Source organism: Phocoena phocoena, chromosome 4 (genome assembly GCF_963924675.1).
Source record: "Phocoena phocoena chromosome 4, mPhoPho1.1, whole genome shotgun sequence".
NCBI classification, from domain to species: Eukaryota; Metazoa; Chordata; class Mammalia; order Artiodactyla; family Phocoenidae; genus Phocoena; species Phocoena phocoena.
The window spans coordinates 89,667,272-89,679,319 of NC_089222.1; the positions used below are offsets into that span (position 1 = coordinate 89,667,272).

At 38.9% G+C, this 12,048-nt stretch overlaps 1 pseudogene; it reads right to left on the reverse strand.

Annotated features, from left to right (window-relative positions):
• Nucleotides 1-1,590: 1,590 nt before the first annotated feature.
• Nucleotides 1,591-5,093, reverse strand: LOC136122037 (lysocardiolipin acyltransferase 1 pseudogene; annotated as a pseudogene).
• Between the last annotated feature and the right edge of the window lie 6,955 nt (nucleotides 5,094-12,048).

Consider the following 12,048-nt stretch of genomic DNA (forward strand, 5'->3'; position numbering starts at 1 on the left):
CTGTTTCTGTCATTAATACCATAGTTCAAATATAGTTTTATCACTTTGATTTTGATAGTAAAGTGCTTGTATTTATTTCTATATTTTTACACTGAGAAAGAAATATAATCCTATATTATGAAAACTTTGCCACTTAAAAGTAAATCTTTGTGATGATAGTATTTACCAGAAGAATTTTTTCATTTTATTTCTAACTTCCTTCGCTTTTTCTCAGTGAAACTTAGTTTTTACTGTTTTTTGTTTTTTGGTAATGCATGCCTTTTCCTTACTTCCATTCCTTTTTCATGTTGTATGACCATGTCTCCAAATCACCTTTTTATTCCAAAGGGCAAGTAGAACTGATGAACATTTTGAAGTTTTGCCTCTGCATAAATGGATATTTACCCTCACACTTGATGGCAGTTTGACTAGACAAAGAATTCTATGTTAAGACACCATTTATTACTGAAGTTATTTTTCAATGTCTTCTAGTAGCTAGGGTTATAAATTGGAATTGTGATGCCACCCATATTCTTGATCTTTTGCAAGTATTGTCTGATACTGTGCAAAGTACAGAACACCTAACTCAAATAGTATAAAAACAAACAACAAAGACAACAAAAAAAGTCTTTTCTCACAATGAAAACTAGACTAGTGGCATGACAGTACCATGCGGATTAATTCACAATGTTGCTATCGACCCAAATACTTTCCTATAGTTGTAATGCTATCTAAAGTATGTTGACCAAATGTCCTTATGGCCAAGACATGGCTGCCACAATTCCAGGAATCACGTGCACCCTTAACAACATTTTGCAGTAGAAGAAGGAATGTATTTTTTTTTCTTTTTCTCTTTATCTGAGAAGGCAAACCTTTCCTCTAGAGACAGACTTCTCTTTATGTCCCATTAACCAGACTGAATTACATTTCCAAGCCCAAACCAATCCTTGCAAAGGAAATAAGAGCATCACAGTTCTCCCCTTGAGGAAGAAGTCGACCTTCCCTAAAGATACGTAGAACCTGATAAAAGCAAAGTTCTTCCAGATAAAAAAGGAGATTGAGGAATGGCTGCTGGCAGACAATCAGCAGTCTCTATCAAAAAAGTAACTTTGGTCGGCGGTCTTAGCACTGCAGCTCCGAGGCGGCAAGATGGCGATGCCACCACCAGCTTGTGAGGGCGGAGGGCAGCCAGCAGGCCCGTGGCGGGGCAGACCTCCTGGGCTGCTTCGCGCAACCCGTATGTTTACAGGTGTCCGAGGAGCCAGTGCAGTTGCCCTGCAGACGGTTCCTTTGCCCTACATTCCTGCAGGAATGTTTGAAGCCAAAGAAGCCTGTCTGTGCAGTGCATCGCAGCACTCTGGCACCTGGCATCTGAGCTGTGGGACTCAAGCAGCCAATGGAGAGCACGGAGACTTCTTGCCACGGCTGCCATAAAAATTTCTTTAAAAAAAGAAAAAGAACCCCTTGGAGCACTTGACATGTGTCCCTTGAAGTTGGGTGGCCACAACAACTATGTATGTCTCATATGTAAACAACTTCTAAAAGTCAAAGTCTGGCTGGAGCTGCTCGTGTAAAAAGAGAAACACGAAGTCTGCAGTAGGAACGAGTCACTCATCTACCACGGACGGCCAGAGGTGCTTGTTTTTCAAGAGTCAGTCGTGATCCCTGCAGAACTGGGCTAGAACTGAGTCCTCCTAAAAGGAACCCTACATACAAGGCCTAAATGGATGGGGGACGTCAACCAGTAGAGTGTCTTTTTGCAGTAGAAGCCAGGAGCTAAGGGAGGAGTCGCCTATGAGGAGAAAATCGACTGTGGGATGTCACAGGTTTTAAAAAAATATTTCAACCAAGACGCAACTTCAAAAGAGAGTTTCTAATGGCAGTAGCAGAACCTTCTTCTACACTTTCCTTTCAAATCATAAATGACTTGATGAGCACCGTTTTTAATGCAGAAAAGCGACACCTGCCAACAAGCTGTGAAGAAACCAGCACTAAACATACAAGGTTATGCAGACGTGGAAGAATTAACGTGTATGAATTCCTAGCTTTAAAAATTCAAACTAAGGTTTCTGAGTGGAGAGCCTATGGTTGCTCTGTGAGACTCATCTAGGCCTTATTTTCCGGTGAGTAGAGGGCACTGGTGGTCTTCTGACATCTAGGTCACCGCAAGGCTAAATGCCAAGATTTTATGAATAATTAAGGACTTCCTATCAAAATGTTTGTTTAGCTTAAGGACAAAGGGTTTCTGTTTTCTGGTCTTAAGGAAGAATGCAAGGGTTTGACTGGCATAGAAAGGAGTGTGGGGACAGTGCCGAGAGGGAGCCAGCAGGAAGGGCCCTCACCTCCGCGGTCAAGCGCCAGAACTTGATCTGGGCCAGTGCCCAGGAGTCCCAAATCTGCCTCTAGTCTGGAGAGTTTGTTAGGAAGTAGGATTGGGCCTTTAAGACAATCTTGTGTGTACCTTGTCTGCTAACAGCATGACGATTGTTTACTAATACTCTGGCCTAAGTTATTTCACGGAGAACGCTCCCTGCTACATAGTGTTGAAATTACATTCAGAGATTTAAAAAGAAAATTGTGTGTGTAGCAATATTTTTCCACAAAACTGAGTGCAAAATATCTTTAACAAATAATGATGGTAGTAAGAAATATTACATGTAGTCATGCAAAAATGCATCTCATTTTACAAAGGCTTAGAACATTAACAAAATATCCCCTAGGTTTTTAGACTGTGAACCTTACAATCTTACCCATTTTTCTTTGCATTTAAATGTGGCTGTTTGTCCAAAAAGCATTAACATGCAAGTTCAGTGATCTCTAGTCTACCAAATATTCTCTCCCGCAGCATGAAGATGATAATGATGATTATAAAATACCACCAAACAAGACTGTACACATAGATGAGCAGGCACACTGCAGGGCTGAACAGGGTCCAGTACAGTATAGGGAGCAATTAGACCAGAAGGATCCTGGGCACAGACTTGCAAGGTGGAATTAGTCTGTCCCATAAAGTAAGAAGTCTTCTCCCCCCAGTAGAAGAAGCACAGCCTCTCTTCTTTCTCCTCCCACCACTTGTGGTAACAGAGCTGGAGGTCCTCCTTGGACGTGGGGAGGGTGTCCACTGGGTATCGGTGGACATGGAAGCGGATTTCCTTGGAAAAGTCCTTGAGGAGGACGTGCCTCTCTGTCTGAGGAATGTTATAAGGGTATGCCACCGTGATGTCATGGACAGCGTCCAGGTTCTTACCTTCTCTTAGATGGTCTACTACAAAAGTAAAGCCTGTAGTCCTTGGATGTTAAGACATTTTCATATTTCTGAAGTCCATTCTTTTTAGCAAATTCATTACTTCAAGCTGTGCTATTTTCTGTGAGATCAGTCCCTTCTGGGAATATGAGGAGTTGAAGTAGTTCATGGATATCACAAAAATAATTAATCACATTTTCAAAAAAAAAAAAGAAAAAAGTAACTTTGTTGTTGTCTTCCCTGGAGCCTTTTAGAGGTTTTATCCTTTTCTTTACAGTCCAGAAATTTAACCAGAACTTGTGTAGATGTATATTTTTATTTTTCCCATCTTAGTATATAGTGAGTTTTTACAAATTAAAGACTTGAGTCTTTCTATAGCTCAGGAAAATTTTCATCTACATTTCTTTGATTATTTCCTGCCTTCATTCTTTCTGGTCTTACATTAAACTTCAAATTTAACTTTCAGATCAACAACTTATTCTTCACCAATAGCCATCCAAATTGTTAGCCATTCCCTTGATTTTTTTGTTATTTCTTTTCTCATTACTCATTTTTCACAGTCTCTTGGTCTTGTTTATGAATTTTAAATTATCCCCAATCTCTGCAATTATTAAAAAATAAGTTTGTGTGAGGTTATAATCTATTTCCAAAATTACCTGTTTTTACTTAAGTTGGTCCTGTTTTTTCATATTGTCCTCCTTTCTATACTATTGATTTATCTCAGATGTTTGACGATTTTTCATTTTCTATTCCTATCTATATGCAAAGATCTAGATCTAAGGACACAATTTGAGGTTACTTTGTGGTTCTGATGTTTCTCCTGTCTTCTATGGGAGGGAGGGGTGCTAACTATAGGTTCTCTAGAAATGCATAGGGTGAGCTACTTGATAAACTCCCCTTAGCGTGCCTAGGTAGGTGGAAACAGGCAGGCTAAGTACTCCCAAGTTTGCCATGTAAGGAGAGTTCTGAGGAAGTGACAAATATTGGTAGATTTTATGTCTAAAAGAAGCTGCAGTTTTTTCCTTATCTACCTATTACAAAAGTCTAGTTACCTGAGGGTCTACCTTGATTCTCTGTTCATCCCCAGTATTTAATATAAGAACTATGTCTATATGCAGAGCCTGTTAATTGGTAAGGCATTCTCAGCACATTGTCCTAGAGCAAATTCTAAACCGAGAAGCTCCATAAAAGGAGGGATGTGAAGAACTAAGGGGAAGAATGTTACCTAAGGTACACTTTAAGAAATTAACATGGAGTAGTGTGGCCAAAATGGCAAAGTAAGAAGACCTTACCTCCTCCCATGGGCACACCAAAATTTAAAATATTTACAGAGCAACTATCTATGAGAATGACCTGAAGACTAGAAGAAAAGATTTTCCACAACTAAAGATATAAAGAAGAACCCATAATAAGATGAATAGGAGAGGTAGAGAGGAGGTATAGTCAAGACCCACGCCCCTGAGCAGGTGACCCACAATGGGAGGATAAACACAATTGCAGGCGTTCTCCCCAGGAAGCAAGGGGTCCAAGCCCCACATTGGGTTCTCCAGCCCAGGGGTCCTGCACCAGGAAGATGAGGCCCCAGAATGTCTGGCTTTAAAGGCTGGCAAGGCTTGCATATGAGAGAGCTAAAGGTCTGTAGGAAAAAGAGACTCTTCTCTTAAAGAGCTCACGCACAAACTCACGTGCTTTAAGTTCTAACACAGAGGCAGTAATTTGCAAGGAGCTTGGGTCAGACCCACTTGCTGATCTTGGAGTCCTCCTTGAGAGGTGAGAGGCAACCGGGACTCCCCCTGGGACATAGACATTGATGAGAGACAATTTAGGGAGCTCATCCTACCATGAGGACACTGATGCTGGCATGTACCATTTTGGGGTCTTCCCTCTAGTCTGTTAGTGCCAGGGGCCGGCCAATACCAGCTCCAGGGCCCACCTCAGGACACAGCCCCACACACCAGTGGGCCAGCACCAGGGCACCCACCTGGGCCCCACAGTCAGCACCCCTGGACCCAGCCCCAACACCAGTGGGCCAGTACCAGTCCCAGCCCCTCCCCCAGGTCCTACAGGTAGCTTCCCAGGCCCCAACCCTGCCCATGAGCAGGCCAGCATTAGCCCTTAGCCCCCATAGGCCCTGCAGGCAATTGCCCCAGAACCTGGACCCACATACCAGCAGGCCAGCACCAGATCCAAGACCTCACGAATGCTACAGCCAGCATCCCCATGGACCAGCCTCACAACCAGTGGTCAGGTACCAGACACAGGACCACCCCAGCCACAGAGCAAGTCGGCCCAGGACATGGTCCTGCCTACCAGAAGGCTGGCACCAGCCTTGAGACTGCCCAGGGAATGTAGCCAGCTGAACCGAAACCCAGATATGCCCACCGATGGGCAAAGAGATACTGCACAAGGCAGAGTCTGGCAGCCAACCAGGTCAGGGCCCAGCCCTGCCTACCAAAAGACTCACATTAGCACCACAAAATAAGGGCCATGCAGCCCACATAGAGGGCAACCCTGCACATATAGCCCTGGTGACCAGAGAGGAGTGTGCTGCTGTGCCCTACAGAACATCTCCTACAGAAGGCCACTTCTTAGATCAGGAAATGTAACCCACCTACCTAATACATGGGGAAAAAAAACACAGAGACTTAAGCAAAGTGAGGAGATAGTAAAATATGTTTTAAGCAAAGGAACAAGACAAAACCTCAGAAAAGAAGTAAATGACAAGGAGATGAGCAATTTAACAGGTAAAGAATTCAAAATAATGATCATAAAGATGCTCAAAAAACACAAAAGAAGGATGAAAACAGTGAGAATTTTAACAAAGTTAGAAAATATAAAGAAGAACCAAATAAAGCTGAAGAATACAATAAGTGAAGTAAAAAATATACTAGAAGGAATCAACAGTAGATTAGATGATAGAGGGGAATGGATCAGTGAACTGGAAGACAGAATAGCAAACATCACTCAAGCTAAAGACAAAAGAATTTTTTTTTAATAAGGATAATTTAAGAGACTTCAGGGACAATATCAAGTATACTAACATTCGCATTGTAGGGGTCCCAGAAGTAGAAAAGAGAAAGAAAGTGACAGACAACTTATATGAAGAAAAAAAATAGCTGAAAACTTCCCTAATGTAGAAGAGGAAACAGAATTCCAGGTCCAGGAAGCACAGAGTCCCAAACAAGATTCCTCAAAGAGGTCCACACCAAGACACATTATAATTAATATGGCAAAAATTAAAGATAAAAAGATAATCTTAATAGCAGTAAGAGAAAAACAACTAGCTATGTACAAGAGAACTCCCATAGCCATCAGCTGACTTTTCAGCAGAAATTTTGCAGGGCAAAAGGGAGTGGCATGATATATTCAAAGTGATGAAAGGAAAAAAAAAAACAATGCTACAACCAAGAATATTCTACCAGGCAAGGTTATCATTCAGATTTGAAGGACAGATAAAATGTTTTACAGACAAGCAAAAGCTGAAAGATTTCAGCACCACTAAGCTGGCTTTACATAAATGTTAAAGGGACCTCTCCAAGCAGAAAAGAAAAGACCACAACTAGAAATAGGAAATTCGCAAAAGGAAAAATATCACTGGTAAAAGGCAAACATACAGTAAAGGTAGTCACTTATAAAACTAGTAAGAAGGTTAAAAGACAAAGGTATTATAATTATCTATATTCACAATAAAAAGTTAAAGGATACACATGAAGAAAGATGTAAAATATGATGTCAAAACATTAAAAGTGAGCAGGTGGAGTAAAAATGCAGGTTTGTTAGAATGCATTCAAACTTAAGAGATCTTCACCTTAAAATAATCATATACATAAACAAAAATATTAAAATATATTTTAAAACAAAGACTGTAACAAGAGACAAAGAAGGACATTACATAATTAGAAAAGGATCAATCCAGCAAGAAGATATAACAATTGTAAATATGTATGCGCCCAACATAGGAGCACCTAAATACATAAAGCAAATATTACATAAAGGGATAAATAAACAATAACACAATAACAGTAGGTGACTTTATCATCTCACTTACATCAATGGACAGATCATATAGAAAGAAAACCAATGAGGAAACACTGCCCTTAAACAATACATTAGATCAGACGGACTTAATACATATCTAAAGAACAGTCCATCCAAAAGCAGTAGAGGGACTTCCCTGGTGGTGCAGTGGTTAAGAATCCACCTGTCAATTCAAGGGACATATGATTGATCCCCAGTCTGGGAAGATTCCACATGCTGCAGAGCAACTAAGCCCATGTACCACAACTACTGAGCCTGCGCTTTAGAGGCCATGAGCAACAACTACTGAGGCCGTGTACCACAACTACTGAAGCCCACGCACCTAGAGCTCGTGCTCCACAACAAGAGAAGCCACCACAATGAGAAGCCCACGCACTGCAATGAAGAGTAGTCCCCGCTCACCACAACCAGAGAGCCAGGGGGCTCGCCACTGCCCCCACGTGCAGCAACAAAGACCCAACACAGCCAAAAATAAATAAAATAAATAAATTAGTTTAAAAAATAACTAAAATACTGTTTAGAAAAAAAAGAAACAAAAGCAGTAGAATACATATTCTTTTCAAGTGCACATGGAACATTCTCAAGAATAGATCACATGCTAGGCCCCAAAACAAGTCTCAGTAAATTTAAGAAGACTGAAATCATATCAAGCATCTTTTCTGACCACAACACTATGAGACTAGAAATCAACTACAAGAAAAAAACTGCAAAACACACAAACACATGGAGAATAAACAATATGCTACTAAACAACCAATGGGTATTGAAGACCAAAGAGGAAATTTTTTAAAAGGCACAGAGACAAAGAAAACGGAAATTCAACAATCTAAAATCTAAGGGACACAACAAAGCAGTTGTAATGAGGAAGTTTATAAAAGCCTATCTCAGGAAACAAGAAAAATATGAAATAAACAATTTAACCTTAAACATAAAGGAACTACAAAAGAAAATCAAAACCCAAAGTTAGTGGAAAGAAAGAATAAAAATAGAGCAATTAAATAAAACAGAAACCATAAAAAAGCAAAGATCAATGGAAATAAGAGCTTTAAAAAGATAAACAAAATGAAAACTTTAGCCAGACTCATCAAGAAAAAAAAGGAGAGGGCCCAAATAAAATCAGAAATGAAAGAGGAAACATTACAATCAATACAACAGGAATACAAAATATCATAGGAAATTACCATGACCAGTTATATGCCAATAAACTAGACAACCTGAAGAAATGGATAAATCCCTAGAACCATACAATCTCCTAAAACTGATCAGGAAGAAACAGAAAATGAAGAGACAGATTACAAATAATGAAATTGAATGAATAATAAAAAAATAAAACTCCCCACATATAAAAGTCCAGGACCAGATGGCTTCACAGGTGAATTCTACCAAACTTTAAAAATGAGTTAAATACCTACCCTTATCAAAATATTCCAAAAATTTGAAGAGGAAGGAATGCTTCCAAACTCACTTTACAAGGCCAGCATGATCCTGATACCAAAATCAGACAAAGACACCACCAAAAAAAGAGAATTACAAGCTAACATCTATGATGAACATAGATGCAACAACTCCTCAACAATATATAAGCAAAACAAATTCAACAATACATTTAATGATCATACGACATTATCAAGTGGGATTTATCTCAGGGATGCAAGAACGTTCCAATACCCACAAAACAAAATTATGATACAGCACATCAACAAATTGAAGGATAAAAATCATATGATCATCTCAATAGAGCAGAAAAGGCTTTTGACAAAATTCAACATCCAATTATGATAAAAACACTCAACGAAGTGGGTACACAGAGGAAATTACCTCAACATCATAAAGACCATATATGACAAACACAGAGCCAACATCATTCTCAACACTGAAAAGCTGAAAGCATTTCCCCTAAGATCAGGAACATGACAAGGTTGCTCACTTCACCACTTTTTATTAACACAGTATTCAAGTGTTGGCCCCACAATCAGAAAAAAAAAGAAGTAAAAATACTCCAAATTGGAAAAGAAGAGGTGACACTGTCACTGTTAACAGAGAACATGCTACTCTATATAGAAAATCCTAAAGACACCACCAAAAAACTTAGAATTAATAAATGAACTCAGTAAAGTTTCAGGATACAGAAATCTGGGTGTTTCTATACACTAACAGTGAACTAGGAGAAAGAGAAATTAATAAAATAATCTCATTTAAAATTGCATCAAAAGGAACAAAACACGTAGAAATAAAACTAACTAAGAAGGTGAAAGACCTGAACTCGGTAAACTAGAAGACAATGATGAAAGAAATTGAAGACCACACAAACAGATGGAAAGATCCACAGTCTTCTTGGATTGGAAGAATCAATATTGTTAAAATGACCATACTATGCAAGGTAATCTACATATGCAAGGCAATCTACATATTCAATCCAATCCCTATCAAAATACCAATGGCATTTTTCACAAAACAAGAACAAATAATTCTAAAATGTTTATGAAAACACAAAAGACCCTAAATAGCTAAAACAATTTTAAGAAAGTAAAACAAAACTGGAGGTATCATGCTCCCTGATTTCCAACTATACTACAAAGCTACAGTAATCAAAATAATATGGTACTGGCACAAAAACAGACACATAGATCAATGGAACAGAATAGAGAGCCCAGAAATGAATCCAAACTTATATGGGCAATTAATATATGACAAGAAGGCAAGAATATACAGTCAGAGAAAGACAAATACTATATGATATCACTTATATGTGGAATCTAAAATATGACAAAAATCAAACTATCTAAAAAACAGAAACAGACTCACAGACATAGAGAACAGACTTGTGGTTGCCAAGGAGGGGTAGGGGAGGAATGGATTGGGAGTTTGGGATTAGCAGATGCAAACTATTATATATAGAATGCATAAACAACAAGGTCCTACAGAGAAGTATATTTAATACCCTGTGATAAACCATAATGGAAAAAAATATAAAAAAGAATATATATATATATATATACACACACACACATATATATATATACACATACATATATATACACACACACAACTGAATCACTTTGCTGTACAGCAAAAATTAACACACTGTAAATCAACTGTATTTTAAATAAAAAAATAAATAAAACGTGAAGTTTTAAAATACCTTCTCTGATTTCAACACTTCACTATCCCTTCCTTGTTTTAGCACTCTCCCAAAGTCATGGTAATGAGGGATAATATCAGGAAAAGTCAGATAAGCACTGGAGCCTTTGTTCCAAACTTTGAGACTGCCTGACTTCACTGTGCTCAGCCTACCTCCTCCATACATTACTCAACTCTACATCATAGCCCATGGACTTTCTCCTGTGTCCAGCATTAACAGGCTAGCAGCCAAGTTATTAAGATCCTACCTGTATCCTTGATAAAAATGAAGGCAACTTTTTTTTATTAAAGAAACAGTTTTTCTAGGTGATGTTGTTTAATAGATAAGGACAATGCCAGATGCAGAAGATGAGGCTGTAGCCCAGCTTACTCTCTAACTAGCTCTGATTCTCAACCTCCAATGCTTGAGCAAGTCCATCCAGAAGAGCTTCCCATCCCAGTTCTGAGCGAAACCACCTTCAGTGCCTACAGTAGAACTTTGGTAAATAACCTTTTAAATGCATCCACAGAGGCAACGATTGTTGACACAGACGATCTAAAAAGTGAGAGACTCTGGCAGTTCGTAGTTATCACTCTTAAATAAAATGCTTAAACTCACTGGTCCTCAGTTCTTTTGCTTTAAATAACTATGTTTTTCTGTGTGCTCTCTTAGGTCCTCCCAGCTAAATATTTCTATGAGCTACAGCAAAAGAATGAGACTGAGATTTGCCATAATGCTTGAAGGGAAACATCTGATATTAGAGCAGTGTGTTTGGTATCCACAGTGAGGACTTAGTATTCATGTAAGTCAAAAGTGTCTGCATTTGATATAGTCTATAATGAAAGACAGGCTTGATAAACAGCAAATGGTTTGGAATTACAAATAAAGCCTTAGGGGTTGTCTCATTTATACGACCTTCCAAAGAATTACAGGCAGCCTAAATAAAGAGCCTTATTTCCCAGATCATGGTGAAGATCATTTTGGGTACAGCAAGAATTCTTTCAAAGGCTGGTCTTCCCTGATGTCCATGAGGTACCTTGTAACAATGTAAAGGACACAAATCTCGGAGTTGACATAACTGGATTGGAGGTCAGATTCCATTACTTCCAACTGTATGTCCTTAGGCAAATAAATTACCCTCTCTGATTTTGTTTGTTTAGCTATAAAATGGGATGTTCTTATGTGTATTACCTGCTTCAAAAGGTTATTGTGAAGAAAAAATGATTTAATACATGTTAAAGGAATTTGGAAACAGAAAGGCTACATGTAATTATAAAGCTATTTTTACGGGGAAACTTAAGTAGGCAGAATACACTCCTCTCTTTACAGAGGTCATAATCCTATTCTGGGGCAAGGAGCTAACCGATTAAACATCTTTTCCATGTCACATGTTAATAGCAAAGATTACAGGCTCCGACATTCATTTTTGCAATAGTAAGATCCATACATTAAAGCCACCATTTTTTTGTGTGCTATGAATCTCCCATCTGTTTTGTACTCTCTCCCAGAAAGAGACTGGTGTTATTTTTCAAAGTAGATGTCAGCTTTCAGGCTCTGGAGCTCCTAAGTGCATCTGAGCTGGTGCATCCTCCACCACCCGTCATCAGCAGATGGATCTTGTCTAAGTGATTTGGATTACTGGATAAGAGCAAGATTTGGAACATGA